General features: G+C 37.1%; 1 protein-coding gene across 4 annotated transcripts in view; it reads left to right on the top strand.

Annotated features, from left to right (window-relative positions):
• Window positions 1-16,449, top strand: part of GABPB1 (GA binding protein transcription factor subunit beta 1) — a 56,097-nt gene that overhangs the window by 4,609 nt on the left and 35,039 nt on the right. The window contains exon 1 of one of the 4 annotated variants that reach the window (XM_081134371.1): window positions 118-565. The exons of the other annotated variants lie outside the window; for them this stretch is intronic. The gene's annotated coding sequence lies outside the window, so the exon portion shown is untranslated. Of the gene's footprint in view, window positions 1-117; window positions 566-16,449 lie in introns of those variants that run through there. 4 annotated transcript variants of the gene reach the window in all.

Below are 16,449 nucleotides of genomic sequence, written 5' to 3'. Positions count from 1 at the left end.
GGAGCCTCGGGGGCCGTGAGGCGCTTGGGCCGCGGCGGGAGCGGACGGTCCCGACAGGGTTAACCGGAGCGGCGGTCCCGTCCCGCGCGGGGCTGCCACGGCGACTGCCTCGGCCTCGGGGACTGGATTCCTGTGGGGACGAAGCCTGCCACTCTGGATGCAGGGACCTGCTTTTGGGACTTGGCCGCCGGGATCTGCGGGTGCATGGCTTCAGGGAAGAAGTTGAGAATTTTGCCAGGTCATTTCTGCCTGGGCACAGTTAATGAGTGTGTCTTTAGGCGTGTTTCACTGAAGCTCTCCTACCGTGTTCAATCTGCGTGCCTACCCTCACGGGTGCAACGTGAAAACTGAAACCAAAGGAATGATGTAGGCCCGCTTTGTGTGTGTTTTCCCACTTTAAGCTTGTTTGCAGTACACATACTCTTGCTTTAAACCTCATTGGACTCTGGCGAGCAGACATCTGTTCAAAGGAGGGGCAGAGACCACAGCGCTTCTGAAGGGGGCTTGGTAATGTGGAAATATTTTAAGTGCTCTCTCTGGACAATGATTTGCTGTCTGGATTCAGGCAAGTTACTTTCTGAAATACAGTTTTTACCTGGAAAATGGTTTGATGTAGTTACTAACGGACCCTTGTACTTTGCCATCTCAGATTTAAAGATGCACTGTAATTTATTATGCAGAAGTTAGTGGTCAAAAGTTCTTTTTGCAGTTTACTTCTTTCACATATAGATCCACCCAGCTTGGTTTAAATTTCTCAGTGACTTAACCATCAGCCTTGACACTTCCACTTTCAGGCTCAGACTGAATTTAAGGAAACTAAAGACGGCTTTACGTTTTTCTTAATTTTCCTCTTTTTAAGTATTTAAAAATAACAAAACTCATTGCATGTTAACTTAAGTGACATTGGTGAAAGAGTGATATTGTTTTGCGTTTCTACAAGTCTTTTTAAATGTCCAGTTGAACGAGACAACTAGATTCTTAAATCTACTTCTGCATTCAGTCTGTTGTGGTATCACACCATATAACCTCTGGAACAATCCACTGTATACTAAGGCCTTTTTTTTTTTTTTTTTTTTTTTTAAACTGAGAAATGTATCATTTCTAGACTGTGCTCACCATACAAATCAAACCAGGATATTATACCATACACATTTTAAAAGTATGGATAGGAAAGCTGATTTCCATACCTTTTTCTTAGGCTCTAACTTTTTTCAGTTTGGGATTTAGATGCATAAACAACATCACGAATACAGATTGGATAATCCCATGTGATTCTGGAGATTTGGAAACACTTGAAAAGATTTTAAGTAATTAAACTTAATTTTTAATTCCACAATGTATTTTTAATGAAGTACACAAATAAAACGTGAGTTCCATATTGGATGTGCTTGTGAAAACTTACGTAGTAAATGTAATTTTTGAAGATAGGACACTTTTCAAAGCGCTGTAGGAGCTCTAGTTTAAGAGGATTCCTGCAGTGAAACCTTTGGTAAACAATTCTTTTGTAATGTATATATTTACCCTTCAAGTTAATTCTGTTACTTAAGAGTTCTGTAACTTAGAGTTCAAGTTCTCTATCTGAATCAATCTGGGTTTTCTTTGTTGAGGGGCACTTATACGGTAAATGTGTGAAAATTTAAGGGCATACTTTGATTTAATGGTTTTAAAATGAAACTAAAATTCATTTCCAGTTGTTTCTGTGAACTCTAGTATGATTCTGTCAGTCTGCAGATCTCTACTGTTCCATCAACAGGAAGCATCTGGTCATTCTTCATGTAATTGTTAGAAAATGCCAGATATATTTTTGATGTTTGCTATTCAAATGAAAATAAATATCAGATTGGATCTTGGTTGCCCCCGACCCTCTCATCTCTGGGATGTATTTATAATGGGCCACATCTTTCATAGAATGGACATTTTTGTTTTCCCTTGAGTACCTCACGAGTTAGAAATAATAACAGGTAGAGCAAACAAATCGTAAGAAATTCAGAAGTTATTACATGAACTTTTGAATCCTGACTTCATTTTGAACATGCATTTTTGGCTGGTGTGGTGTCCCTTTGCAAGTAGCCTGAGCATGGATGACCTCACTGATGGATTCCATTGCTTCTCTCTATGCAAACATTAGAAAACAAGCCAAATAAAACTTAAGAGTTCAGGGCAACTTAGTTTTCTAATGAGTCATTTCTTTGGCTCTACAGCTTTCCAACTATAGTAATCATATTTCTATAAAATAATGTATCTACAGCTATAATTAGTATTATACTTACATTTTCTGTAGGTGTTTGTTCCATCATGCTCTCTAGAAGGTAAGTCTATTAAATTTTAGTACTAGGGCTTGTGTTTCCTCACAGTGTTGACAATAGTGCTCTGCACAGAGAAGATGCTTTGGTGTAATGAGCTGTCAGTTCAATCTGGTGGGCTAGTACACCTTTATTTGGACTAAGTATGCCCATGACATAAATGTAGAGGTTTAAAAGCATGAAGTGATTTTTCTACTGAATGTAAATCCATATGCAGTGCCAATGATACATTTTGAAATAGAAATCTAAAACTCTTAGCCTTAGTTCTCTTACCTTTTAATGGGAATAATTGTAAAGGCTGGAAGTTAGGGCCCAACATGCTAATGCACAAATGGAGAATGTGGAAAAGACTTGATTATTTTAACTGATTGTAGAACCAACACCATAGTATAATTTTTTATTTTTAAAGTAAATGTCATCCTAAAGTTGGTAGAAAGAACATCACATATAAAGAACATGATGTTAGCCCTACTTTATTTTGTACTGGTTGTATTATACCTGGGGCATTAGGTCAGCTTTTTAGGTAGCATACTATCATAAGTGGGACTGTCTATCAGTTCTCACCTGGCAGGCCAATTAAAAAAAACAAAAACCCACAGAGGCCCAAGCTTAAGTAGCATAGGATGTGGGCCACTTTGTTTTTATCAGGTTCCCTAGGTGACAGACACTGAAGTTTAAAAATCAGAGGACCTTGATCATGGGGGAAATGGAAAGGAGGAAAGGTTCAAAAAACGTTTCGCCCCAAGGACAAAAAGCTCATCTAAGAAATGATAGTTATATGTAAATATTTGGAAGTCTGTCACACAGATCAGGTTTGATCTGACCAGAAAGAACTAGAACCAATGCGTGGAAGTTAGAAGGAGGCAAATTTAAACATTCTCCCAAGAAAACTTTCTTCAAAACAGTAAATAAATATTGTTTTGTGTGGTAGGTTGCCTGCTGTAACTGACAGTGTTCAAGTTGGGGACTCTAGGGTACAGGAATTGATGTGCTGAGTGAGGATTTGGGCTCGGTGTCCTTAAATTCCCTATAAATTCTGAGATTTTACGAAATATGTTTAAGTTTCAGGTACAAAAGTGGAAGAGCAAAAGCTAATTGAAACAAGCTAATTAGCTCAACTGGATCATAGTTTTAATTTTCTTGGGTAAAGAGAAATGAGTGTTAAGTGAGAGAGCTATTTGATGAGGTCTTTAAACCCAGCTGTAATTTGGCAGACTCCAAAGCCTTTTGATGTGGAAATTCCCATTTAAGGGAATTTGTCTTGGATGTAATAAAAATATTATTGGTAGCTTGTGAGCATACCAATTGCAGCATTGTTGATAATAAAAGCTGTGTATTAACATATTTAATATTTAACCCCCCTTAATCAGATACAGTAGGTAATATCCCATTTTTCAAGAAGAGAAAACTGAGCCATAGAGAAATGAGGTGGCTTGCTCAAGGTAGCAGAGTTAGTGGTAGAGCCAGGGCTTGGATACATGCCATTGGACTCCAGAGCCAGTGACTCTTGATCATTATGCTGTAAAATTGTAAACCTAAATACTTCACAGTGAGTGCTGGGATATATCCGTACAGTGGGTTACTGCCTAATCCTTAAAATGATGTTAGAAGGATGTAAAGATGTAAAAAGAGGTCTTGGTATATGGAAGTGAAAAAACATTTAAAAACAATTCCATTTTGGTTAAGAAAAAAATACTGACATCTGGAAGGATATGTGCCACATTGTTCAGTGGTTATTTCTGAGTGTAGGTTTATAGGTGATTATTTTCTTTTTCTTATCCAAATTTTCTAACTTCTATGAATATGTATTGTGTATTAGTTGTAGTTGAAAAGATATTAAGATATTTACGTCAATTAAAAGTATTAACATAAGCTGAGGAGTTTGGATTTTATGCAGTTGATGCAAGTTAGGCATTCACATAATTGAGAATTTGTAAGTGCATGAAGTGTTTCGTATTTTTTTTATTCCTTAACATTTTAGAAGTAATATATTAATTGAATAGAGAAAAATATCACTGACTCCTACCACCCTACCAGAATAATCAGTTCTCTATTTTGTATGTTTTCTTCAACTTACGTGCAGTGTTTTAAATGTCATATTCATTCTAGCCTAGTCACTCTAGCTATTTGACTTTAGGCAACTTGTTCACTCTGCCTCAGTTCCTCCTTTGTAAAATGGGGATAATTATAATACCTCCCCCATGGTAGTTGGGAGGATTAAATGAGTTACTGCATATAAAGTGATCAGAACAGTGCCTGACACATAGTTGATAACTCAGTAAATCTTAGCAATTATTATTATAGGGTCATAGCCCACTAAAACTCTTGGGTTCTAATTAATAGGTTTTGGAATTAAGACTTTTTTGGATATAGGCAAGGTAATAATGTTATATAACTTTTCAACAGAGTCTCTCTTAAACATGTTACTATTTCTGCAGGAAAATGTATGAACATTTACATTAAATGGGGTAAATAAAGACTATAAATAGCTTCATGTCAGTGCCTGTCAGGTTTTTACTGCTAAATAAGTTATTTTGGGTTTCAGAGGTGGTTTGGATTTTGGAATTGCAGTTAAGGAACCTGTGGGATATTTACTCAATTTTGAATCCTATTTTATTTTAACATTAAAACAAAATTTCATTTTATATAACTTTGTAATCTGTGATAATTTAAAAGTTAAAAAATTAAAAGAAAATAACAAAATACTCACTTCCATCTCCTTTGATTTAAAAATATGCTAAACCCACTGATACTGTGGTCCTATTGCAGTGTAGAATTTTCTAGAAGAGGTTTTCCATTTCCTCTAGTTAGCTTTTTTCTGTCTCATTACACTTGAGGGATAAGATATTTCTACTATGAAGGTTTACTACAGCAGTGATTTTTTAAAGGAGCTGAGTGGATGCCACCATGGCACCTCTCTTTAATATACCCTCCTATTCTGTAGATGTGGGAACTGAGGTGGATATTTATCCTAAGTCATATTATAGAGCTGGACATTGGAATTAGAATACTTCCTCTCATGATAAAGTTATTGGATGTGCAGCCCCTCTGACTCCTGTATTCCTTTGTGTCTATAGCACTTCCCATGTAGCCAAACAGGTAAAATTTTTTTAAATTTTAATTTAAAAAAATATGTTTTTATTGATTTCAGAGAAACATCAATGACGACAGTCATTGATTGGCTGCCTCCTGCACACCCCCTACTGGGGACTGAGCCTGCAACCCAGGCATGTGCCCTGACTGGGAATTGAACCATGACCTTCTAGTTCGTAGGTCAGTGCTTAATCTCTGAGCCATGCTGGCTGGACTTAATTTTAATTTTTTATTAAAGTGTAGGTGACATACAATATTATGAGTTTCAGGTGTACAACATAGTTATGCAACATTTATATACCTTGTAATGTGGTCACCATGATAACTCTAGTAACCATCTGTTACCATACAAAATTATAATGATACTATTGACTATATTCCATATTCCATCCCTGTGATTTTTTTTATAACTAAGTTTGTATCTCTTACTTCCCTTCACTTTTTCCATCCGTCTCCCAAATCCTTTCCCCTATGCCAGTTATCGGTTTTTTCTTTATAGCTATGAGTTTTTTGTTTTTTAGATTCCATATGAATGAGATCATATGGTATTTGTCCTTCTCTGTCTGACTTTTTTACTTAGCATAATATCCTCTAGGTCCATCCATGTTGTCTCAAATGGCAAGATTTCATTTCTTGTGTAATACCGTATCTTGATCCGTTCATTGATTGACAGACATTTAGGTTGCTTCCATATCTTGGCAATCGTGAATAATGCTGTTTTAGTCTGTTTGAGCTGCTATACGAAAATACCAGAGACTGGGTAGCTTATAAACAACAGAATTTTGTTTCTCATAGTTATGGAGGATGTTGGGTCCAAGATCAAGGCACCATCATGGTTGGATTTTGGTGAAAAGCCTTGTTTAGGTTGCAGACTTCTCTGTTGTATAATCACATTAGTAGAAAGGAGTAAGGGAGCTATCTCAGGTCTCTCTTCATAGGGGTATTAATCTCATTCATAATCTTATTTGCTTTCAAGACCTAATCACTTCCCAAAGGCCTCATCTTATTATACCATCACTTTGGGCTTTAAGAGTTCAACATACAAAATTGGGCGGTGAGGGGGGAGAACACATAAACATTCAGATCTTAGCAAACAGTAGGTGTGTAAGTGAATGATCTAAAAATTTCCCTTACATCCTAACTGGCTTGTGTGAACTCTTTGATCTTTGCCCATGTAATTACTCCATCTATGTTCCTTTATTCTGTTAATAGAGACCCTCAATTTCCTTCCCTTAGCTTGTTACTGTATACATTAGATTCAGCCTAAACTTGACATGAGTCACCTCTCATATTTTACGAGGCTCTTGTTTTCAAATCTTTCTATGATCTGTTTCCTCTGGTTTTCCTCACAGGTTGCAGTGTATTTGTGGAGGGAGGTGGGTAATTATGAAGATATTTTTGGCCACTCAGTATATGCTTAACAATTCCAGTGGGCTCTTGGTCACTTCTTGGCAATTATTTTATAAATCCCAGAATTTTCTGTTGTCTCATACCTTCTTCCTCTCCATCAAAAGATATCATTGACTTCTACTTAATTGAAAAATAGAGTACCAGTTTGCATTTTTTTTATTGTCACCATGAAAAATATCTGTTCTTTCATCTTATTTTGTAAACGGAATGGAAGTGGAATCTTTACTTTTGTAGGACTCTTGGTGCTACACCTTTCCTTTCCGATCACTTTGATCATTATTTGCAGTGGTTTCTCCCTGCCTTGAAGCATGGTACAGACTTCTGTATTTGGGGAGGAGAAAAATCAACCTTGATTATTGCTACTGTTCTTTCTAGCTATCTTCCTTGTTTTCTTTCAAAAAAATTTTAAGATCTTAGTTAAAGTTGCTACCCTCAGCTCTTTTGCTACTTCTTTCCTCACATGCTGCAATTATGTAAGGTCATATTCAGACTATTGCTTCAAGGAACATCCTTCTACCCTGATTTTATTCAGCCAGTCATGTGCTGCTGAATGGAGGAGGGGATCTGTTTGTTCGGTGATTTTATCATTGTGCAAACATCATAGAATGCACTTACACAAGCTTTAATGGTCTAGCCTACTACACACCTAGGCTATATGGTATAGACTTGCTCCTAGGCTACAAGCCTATACACATGTCTGTGCAAAACAAGAGATTAAATCAAGCACAAGAAAAAATGATGCAATCAAGAGACATGGTAAACATGAGATGTAAGAGACTGTTGCTGGTATAGCACAGCATACTGTATTACAGCAAACTTTTAAAAATATTAAGTAGAAAGAGTATACTCTAAGATAATGATAAAAAGTATAGGATAGCTCTGGCTAGTGTGGCCCAGTTGGTTGGAGCGTTACCCTGTACACTGGATCCTGGTCAGAGCACATACCCAGGCTGTGGGTTCCATCCCAGCTGGGGGCAACTGTGTGTGCAGGAGGCAACTGATTGATATTTCTCACAGCAGTGTTTCTCTCTCCACTCACCCCGCCCTTTCTCTAAGATCAATAAAAAAAGTATAGTATAGTAAAATACATAAACCAGTAACATAGTTGGTTATTATCATTATCAAGTATTATGCACTATGCATAATTGTCTGTGCTACACTTGTATACAACTGGCAACAGTAGGTTTGTTTACATCAGTATCACCACAAATACATGACTTTAGGACTGCTGTGCCAACACTAGGTGATAGGAATTTTCAGCTCTGTTATAATCTCATGGAACTACTATTGTATTTGTGGTCTGTCATTGAAATGTTATTCACTGCGTGAAAATATATTGATTTCCACCTAGGCCTCTTACCATTCTTTCCTTGCCCCATGTTAGTGTGCTATCCTGGTTTTCCCTCTCTGACTACTACTTTTTGTTTTCTTTGTTGTTTCATGATCCTCTTACCACTTATTCCCCTCAGTAGTTGTTCAATCCTCCCCTCTCTTTGTCTTCTCTCAGATGGATGTTTTATATGCTGATGCCTCCTAAATGTGTACTCTCCAGGTTTGTATCTCCCAGTGGCTTACTGAATAAGTCTATTGGGAGGCTCAAGAAATTTCCATTACTTTTAATTTTTTTTTATTTGTTGATTTTAGAGAGAGGAAAGTGTGTGTGGGGGAACAGAGGAAAACACCAATTTTTTGTTCTACCCATTTATGCATTCGTTGGTGAATCCCTGTATGTGCCCGGACCAAGGATCAAACCACAACCCTGGTGCGTCTGGACAATGCTCTAACCAACAGAACTACCCTGCCAGGGCTCCATCACTTTTAGATTTATTACCAAACTTCCAACCTGTTTCATTTTTCTTTGTTATCTTATCATCATCATGCTTAAATCTTAAACTTTTCTGTGATACATGTTTCTCCTTTATTTCTTATATCCATCAGTCAGCACAGTTGTTTACATTACTCTTTACTGTATCTCGCTTTGTCCTGGGATTCTGCATTGCCTATTATTTGCCCTTTCTAACTTTAGTCTCCTTCCTCGAAATCCATTCTGCATATGGCTGCCAGAATAATTTTCCTAAAACTTTTTTGAACCCATTGGTACTAAACCTAAGCAATCTGAGGAGAGAACATGTGGTATCGACCTTTGCACTCTCCATTGTGCCAAGCAAAGTGAATTGAACTTGTGCTGAATAAATGTTTGAATGGATCACCATTGCTCAAAATGTTGAATGACTCCCAATTGTCTGCAGGATAAAGTCCAAAATCTACTTTCTGGTTTTCAAACCTTTTTATTATATTCTTCTTCAACCTCATTTTTTTACTCAACATTATTATCAAAGTAGTATTTCCTCTGTAATATACCATGTTCAGGCACAGTTCCCCGTGTTCTTCCTTTTCCTTTTCCTTGTCTTTCAAAGCCTATTCAGAAATGTTTGCCCTGTGCCAGGCACTGTTCTAATCTCTGGTGTTACAGTAATGAACAAAACAGAAGACACAGTCTCTGTTTTCTTGGAGCTGACATTGGGGGTGGGGAGGAGGAGGGGCACTGTAAACAAATGTCAGGTGGTAATGAGAGCAATGAAAGGGAATAAAACTGGATAAGGGAGTAGAATGGTAGGAAATGGTTGCTATATTAGGTGGTCAGGGAAACCTCTCTGGGTGTCTGGAATGAGGGAGTAAACGGTGCAGTTATCTAAGTGAAGAGCTTTCTAGGCTGAGGAAACAACATGTCCAACCAAGACCTTAAGGTGGGAACATGTTTAGCTTGTTAGAATAATTACTAAGACCTGTGTGGCTATAGCAGAAAAATAAGGGGAGTAATAGATGAGATTAGAGAGGTAGTGCACACTTCAAATGGCTAAGTCTTTCATTGAAGGAGTCTTCCTTGACTGCATCATTTTGTTTGGTAATTTAAAGCTTTTCTGAATTCATAGAGCTTTCAAATATCTCTCAAGCCCAATATAGCCAGTTTTTCCTCTAGTGATGAAACATGGGACTGTTTTCTCAATTGTCCCCTAGAAGTTGGTCTACATTTATGGGCTATGTTGTATCAATAAATAAATATAAATAAATAAAATAAGTAAATGTCTTTTTTAAACATTAAACTTTCACCCATTACAATGTGAAGTTCACTCTATAAGAAACATTTGCGAATTGAGACCTACTTAAGAAATGGGAGATTCACAATTAGGCTAATTCTGGGACTTATGTTTATGAAATTGAATGGTAGGTGTCCAACTACTTATTTTTTACTTAAAGTGAGTCCTACTGTATTCTATAGTTCATTGGAATACATGATTATATATATGTTATAGAAAGCTATTTTGAGAAATTTGACCACAGTTTAAGACTTTGGCAACATCCAAAATACAGAAATTATAAACAGACTGGGAGGAATATTTGCAACATACATAATCCAGAAATATAAGTAATGCATTCCTACAAAGAAAGTGACATAGAAAAATAATTAATATGAACAGGCAGTTTCAGAAAAGAAAACAAGTCGCCAACAAACATTTGATACGATATGCAATCTTCTTAGTAATTTGAGAGATACATATTAAAACATAATTTTTTTCTTTTTACCCATCACACGGGCAAAATTTTAAAAAGCTTGGTAATACTAAGATTGGCTATGTTGTAAGGTAATAATAAATACTATAAACTGTTCTTGGGAGTATAAATTATATAGCCAGTTGGGGGTGTAAATTGGTATGATTAATTTGGTGGTACCTATTAATTAAAAATGCTATTCCCAAGAAATCTGTCTATTTTCTACACTAGGGGAACAATTCTATATGTGCATAAGGAAGCATGTACAATTTTGTTTATTGCAGCATTGCTTATAACAGTAAAACATTGGAAAAATAAAACTAGCCATAAGTAGGAAAATGAGCAAGTAAATTGGTACATTCATACTATGGAATAATGTGTAACAAAAAATGAATAATTACATAAACTATCATGGTAAGTTGTAGAGTAGTATGTACAGTATGATAGCATTTATATAGATAAGGAAAACACCAGGTTAGTGTTTTATGTATGCAAATGCAAAGAATAAGGTCTGCTAAGATAAATACTAAACTTATAATAGTGATTAACTCATGGGTGGTGGATAGAAGTTTGGGTTTTGGGAGTAGAGATAAGGAGGGGTGGGGTGATCAGAGGGAACTTAAACCTTTTTAGTAATTTTTAACATTTTAAAATTAGAATGTTATAGTGTATATTTAAAAATTAAAAATAATGATCAGTTTGGCAATCGGATGGACAATGGTTGGGGAAGGATGGAGGACCACTTAAGGGGTGGTACATCGTTAATATAGGCATGAGAGTGCAGTGGCAAAGAGAATGGTGAGGAAAGGACTTACTTAAAAATGACACAAGGGCAATTTGGCAATGTCTATCAGAATTATCTTTGTTCCAATAATTCTATTTCGGGGAATTTATCTTACAGTTAAATGAAATGAAACATCTACAGAGTTATTAATTTTAGCATTGTTTATAATACACATAGTGTCCATCTATAATAAAATAAAGCTTATGTACACAGTGGCATACTAAGCAGCTGTACAAAAAAAAGGAAGCTCTCTATGAACTAATAGGAAAAAAGGTCTCCAGGCTGTATTAAGTAAAAGCAAGTGCAGAACAGGAAGTATGTAGTAATGCTGTCTTTTGTTAATTATAGAAATACTGGAGGAATATCCATGAAACTAGTGAAGGTGGTTTACTTATAGTGTCTGGGAGGAGGGTGGGAATAGTGTAAATGCTTTCATTGAGACTTTTCAATGTGTACATTTCCTTGTTTGGATTTTTGAATTGGACCAAAGTACTGCCTATTGAAAAAAGAAATTAAGAGAGAAAGATGTGAAGTACACCCTAAAGGACTTGGTGACCAACTAACTAACTGTGTGTAGAGACATGAGGGAGAAGAAGGAATTGGGGTTAGATACCAGGTTTCTGATTTGTGAGGTGGAGAGGATGGTAGAGGATCGTCAAGTACAGGAGGAAGATTAGGTTTTGGTATATGCGTGGGAAGTTCTGCACATGCTAATTGAAAAATTCTTACTCTTTTTTAGAGTGTGTGTATATATAATTTATGTGCTTTAGGCATGGAACTTGACCTTATCTTACATATGAATACTAAATAGTCGTCAATAAATATTTTTAAAAGATTTTTATTTTTTTATTTTTTGAGAGGGAAGAGGGAGAGAGAAGCATCGATGTGAGAGTGAACATTGATTAGCAGCCTCCTGCATGCCTCCTACTGGGGATAAAGCCCAAAACCTGGGCATGTGCCCTGACCAGGAATTGAGCCAGCAACCTTTTGGTGCATGGGAGAATGCCCAACCAAATGAGCCACACTGGCCAGGCCAATCAATATATTTTATCTTTAGATTATAGACATTGATATTCTAGGTTTTATGTAGAACAGGTTTGTAATGATGTCATAATTTTACAGTCAAATAGGTCCATTTTTATGCATGAAGTTAATGTAGTTAGAGAAATAGAGACTGTTTACTGATAAGTACATAGTTAATGTGGAAAGTAGGGACTTGATTTATCAGCATGGCTCCAATTTAATTACATCTTTTGGTACCTGAAATTTGAAGAAATAAAAATGGCTTTGAATGAGGAAGTAATCTTTAGGGTAGACGAGATGATATTGTAATTTTTAAAACAATTATTAGCCCAGCCAGGCGTGGCTCAGCAGATGAGCATCGACCTAGGATCCAGGTGATTGGGGTTCAATTCCCGGTCAGGGCACATGCCTGGGTTGCGGCCTCAGTCCCCAGTCGGGGGCATGCAGGAGGCAGCCGATAAATGACCCTCTCATCATTGATGTTTCTATCTCTCTATCCCTCTCCTTTCCTCTCTCTGAAATCAATAAAGATATATTTAAAAAACAAACAAACAAAAAAACAGTTATTAAAACTGGTTTAGGGACGTTTATAGTAGAGGACAAAAGTATATATAGTGGTACTTTGGTTTTTGAATGTAATCTGTTCTGGAAGACAGTTCAAGTTCTGAAACGTTCGAAAACCAAGGGATGCACAGTCAACAGCTAGGCCTCAGGATCTTGCCCTCAGCGGAAGCCGTGTGGCGTGTTCGAAAACCGAAGCATTGACTTCCGAGTTTACGGTGTTCGTAAACCAAAATGTTTGTCAGTGGAGACGTTTGAAAACCAAGGTACCACTGTATATATACTTTTAATCTTTATCTGAGGATATGTTTTTTACTGATTTTTAGAGAGAGAGGGAGGGAGAGAGAGAAAAACATCAATGTGAAAGAGAAACAGATTGGTTGCCTCCTGTATGTGCCCTGACAAGATCGAACCTGCAACCTAGGTATGTGCCCTGAGTGGGAATCAAACCCACAATCCTTTGGTGTACAGGGTGACGCTCCAACCAACTGAGCCACCCGACCAGGGCCCAAAGTATGTTTTGTAGTACACTTGGGAATAACTGTATGTAAGAGAGGTTTACCTCAGTGGAGGAAAGGAGTCACAATATTGTGGGTGCTGCCTAAAAGCAGCTCTTAAACAGTATAATTTGGGGTTTAAGATTTATTTGAATGTTATATTTCAGAATCTGATTTTTGAGGTGCTAATTTATTTCTTATGACTTTTACCTGATTATATTTTGCTAGAATAAAAAAAGTAAAAGAACCCAGGTAAAGCACATACATGTCAGGACTTGCAAATGAATTTGGTAGTTTTTTTCTGGGTTTATGTTAATAAGGATTTGGGTGTTGACTAGCAATAAAAAAGCTGTTAAGTAATTCTTGCTTGAGATTTAAAATTTTAACCATTTTATGAAGAGAAGATGTTTTACTGAAGATAGTTTCATTAATGCTTTAAAAATTACAAATAATATTATATATAGAATCCTATAACAATAGGAGATGATCTTGTTTAAGTGAGGGTGAAACTGTTATGTCACCTCCAACCTGTGCTTACCTCCTTTCCCGCTGCCTTTCTCAGTACTGCCGCCTTCTGGAGCTTTGGGAAACACAACTTGAGAAATGCTAAATTGGGTTGGACTATTTGGGTTTGGATGCACTCTTACCTCACATATATATGTATATATATATGTATGTAAAAAAATAATATATATTTGAGAGAGAGGGGGAGAGAGAAAGAGAAACATCAATGTGAGAGTGGAACACTGATTGGCTGCTTCCTGCATAGGCCCCTACTGGGGATTGAGCCTGCTACCCGGGCATGTGCCCTGACCGGGAATCAAACCAGCAACCTCTTGGTGCACAGGACAACACCCAACCAACTGAACCATACTGGCCAGGGCCCCCTTACATATTTTTGATGTGTCCAGTTGAGTGAGAGGATGATAATAGCTTAGTGGATAGAAATTAACTTTAATTCAGGTAGCATTTAACTAATGGTTCCCAGGGGTGATTTTGCCCCTGGGGAACATTCATTAATATCTGGAGACTTTTTTGGGTATTATAAAATGGGGGGAAAAGGGTGCTACTGGCATCTAATGAGTAGAGACCAGGGATGCTGCTAAATATCTTACAAAGGACCGTCTCCCACGACAAAGAACTCTTAGGCCCAAAATGTTAATAGTGCTGAGCTAGAGAAATCCTTGGTTACTTGAATGCCAACTATGTGTGCAGCACTGTTCTAAAGTACTTATGGGTGCAGATGACACTAAAAAAAGTCTTGTCTCTATCCACAAGAAATTTATGAACTAGCTAAAGCATCTCAAACTAGTGGCCAAACTCTTAACATTTGACCCACCCTATTCCACTTTGCCATCTTTATTTCAGTAAGTAATCCTACTTTTCACTAGGTTTTTCAGGCCAAAAACCTAGATACCATCATTGACCCCTCTTTTTCTTGTACACAGACATGTAATACATCAGGAAGTCTTGTTAGCTCTACTTCAGACTATATCTTGTATCTTGGTAATGGTGGTCTAGATTATTTAGACTAGTCCTCTTTTTAAAAACAACTGAAAATGCTTTATAAGATATATAAACTACTACCTTTTAAGCTTTGAAGAACTGGGAAGATAGGGGAGTCTGGTAAGTTAAATTCTGGCGGAAGTCCTAAACCAAGAGAGGTTAGCAGAATACCTGGATAACTGAAGCCACGTTGCTCTGAGTATGTTTGCTGATATCAACAAATTTAGGTTTCTGATCATCAGCCTTGTGTGGTAAGACAGAAATCAAGACCCATAGCCTACCCAACATATGGACATATAAAGTCTTATATACTTCCCTACTAGGCTTGGACTCCATATGTTTACACCTGAGGAGTAAGGATGAGCTGGAACTAACCCCTGCCCCTCTTTCATTGCCTACTTCCCAGCCAAATATTAAGGGACTTCAAGGCAAATTGTCTTGGCACTGAGTGGAACAGGAGAAAAAAGAGAAAGGAAACAAAAATCTTTGTAAAGTTGTGGCCATAGCCTAGCAGGGTAAGAACCTTAAGGCATGATCTAATTTAGATAGGTCCCTTAGGTGCTTGGCAGAAGCAAATGCAAGTGTTCCCTGGAGGAATGCTCCTTCATCTTAGGAATTCGCACAAATAATTTTCAAAGACACCAGCACACAGAGATAAGCAGACATACAAGGAGACAAGAAAACAGGCAAGAACCAGCAGAAACAACAGGCAGCAGAAAAACATTTTCGCAGGCATCGTGTATTAGAATTAGAAGATACATAATAAAACAACCATGTTTACTGTGTTTACAGAAATAAATGAAAAACTTGACAAGAAATAGGAAACTAAAAAATGTAACATGGTAGATTTGAAAGAAACAAATACAACTGCTGGAAATAAAAAGTACAATAACAGAATTAAAACTTAATGATGTAATTGCAACAGATTGGACACATCAGAAAAATTATTGACTTGGAATATAGACCAGACAAAAATTCTGGGATGTAGCTTAGAGGCAAAAGGATGGAAAATATAGAAGACAGGGTAAGAGATACGGAGCGTGGTGTAAGGAGATCTTAATTGGAATTTCAGAAGAAGGAGAGAGAGAAAATGGGGCATTTGAAGAGATGATGGCTGATATTTCCATAACCAATGAAAGATACCAAACCAGAATTCAAGAGTTCCAACATAGCCTAATCAAGATAAAAATAAATCCATACCTGGACACATCATAATGAAACTGAAAAAACAAAAAAGTGACAGAGAAAAATCTTAAAAGTAATGAGAGAGCCCGGTCGGGCGTGGCTCAGCAGTTGAGCATCAACCTAGGATCCAGGAAATCACGGTTGATTCCCGGTCAGGGGACATGCCTGGGTTGCAGGCATGATCCCCAGTCGGGGATGTGCAGGAGGCAGCCGATGAATGACGACTGTCTCATCATTGATGTTTCAACTCCCTCCCTCCCTCTCCCTTCCTCTCTTTGAAATCAGTAAAGATATATTAAAAAAAAAACAACACCAGAGAAAAGAAGATAGCTATGAAAAGAACCAGAATTAGACTAACAGATGATTTCTCAACAGCAACAGTGGAAATCAGAAGATAGTGAAATGATATCTGCACTGCAATATGAAATGAAAAAAGCTTGGCAACATAGTAGAATTTTACACATAGTGAAAATATCTTTAAAGAATGATGATGGAATAAAGATATTTTAGACAAAAACGTTATCAATGTCTCGTA

The sequence above is a fragment of the Miniopterus schreibersii genome (assembly GCF_964146895.1).
Source record: "Miniopterus schreibersii genome assembly, chromosome: 1".
NCBI classification, from domain to species: Eukaryota; Metazoa; Chordata; class Mammalia; order Chiroptera; family Miniopteridae; genus Miniopterus; species Miniopterus schreibersii.
Note: the sequence above shows the minus strand (reverse complement) of the source record. Positions and strands in the feature narration are given on the sequence as shown.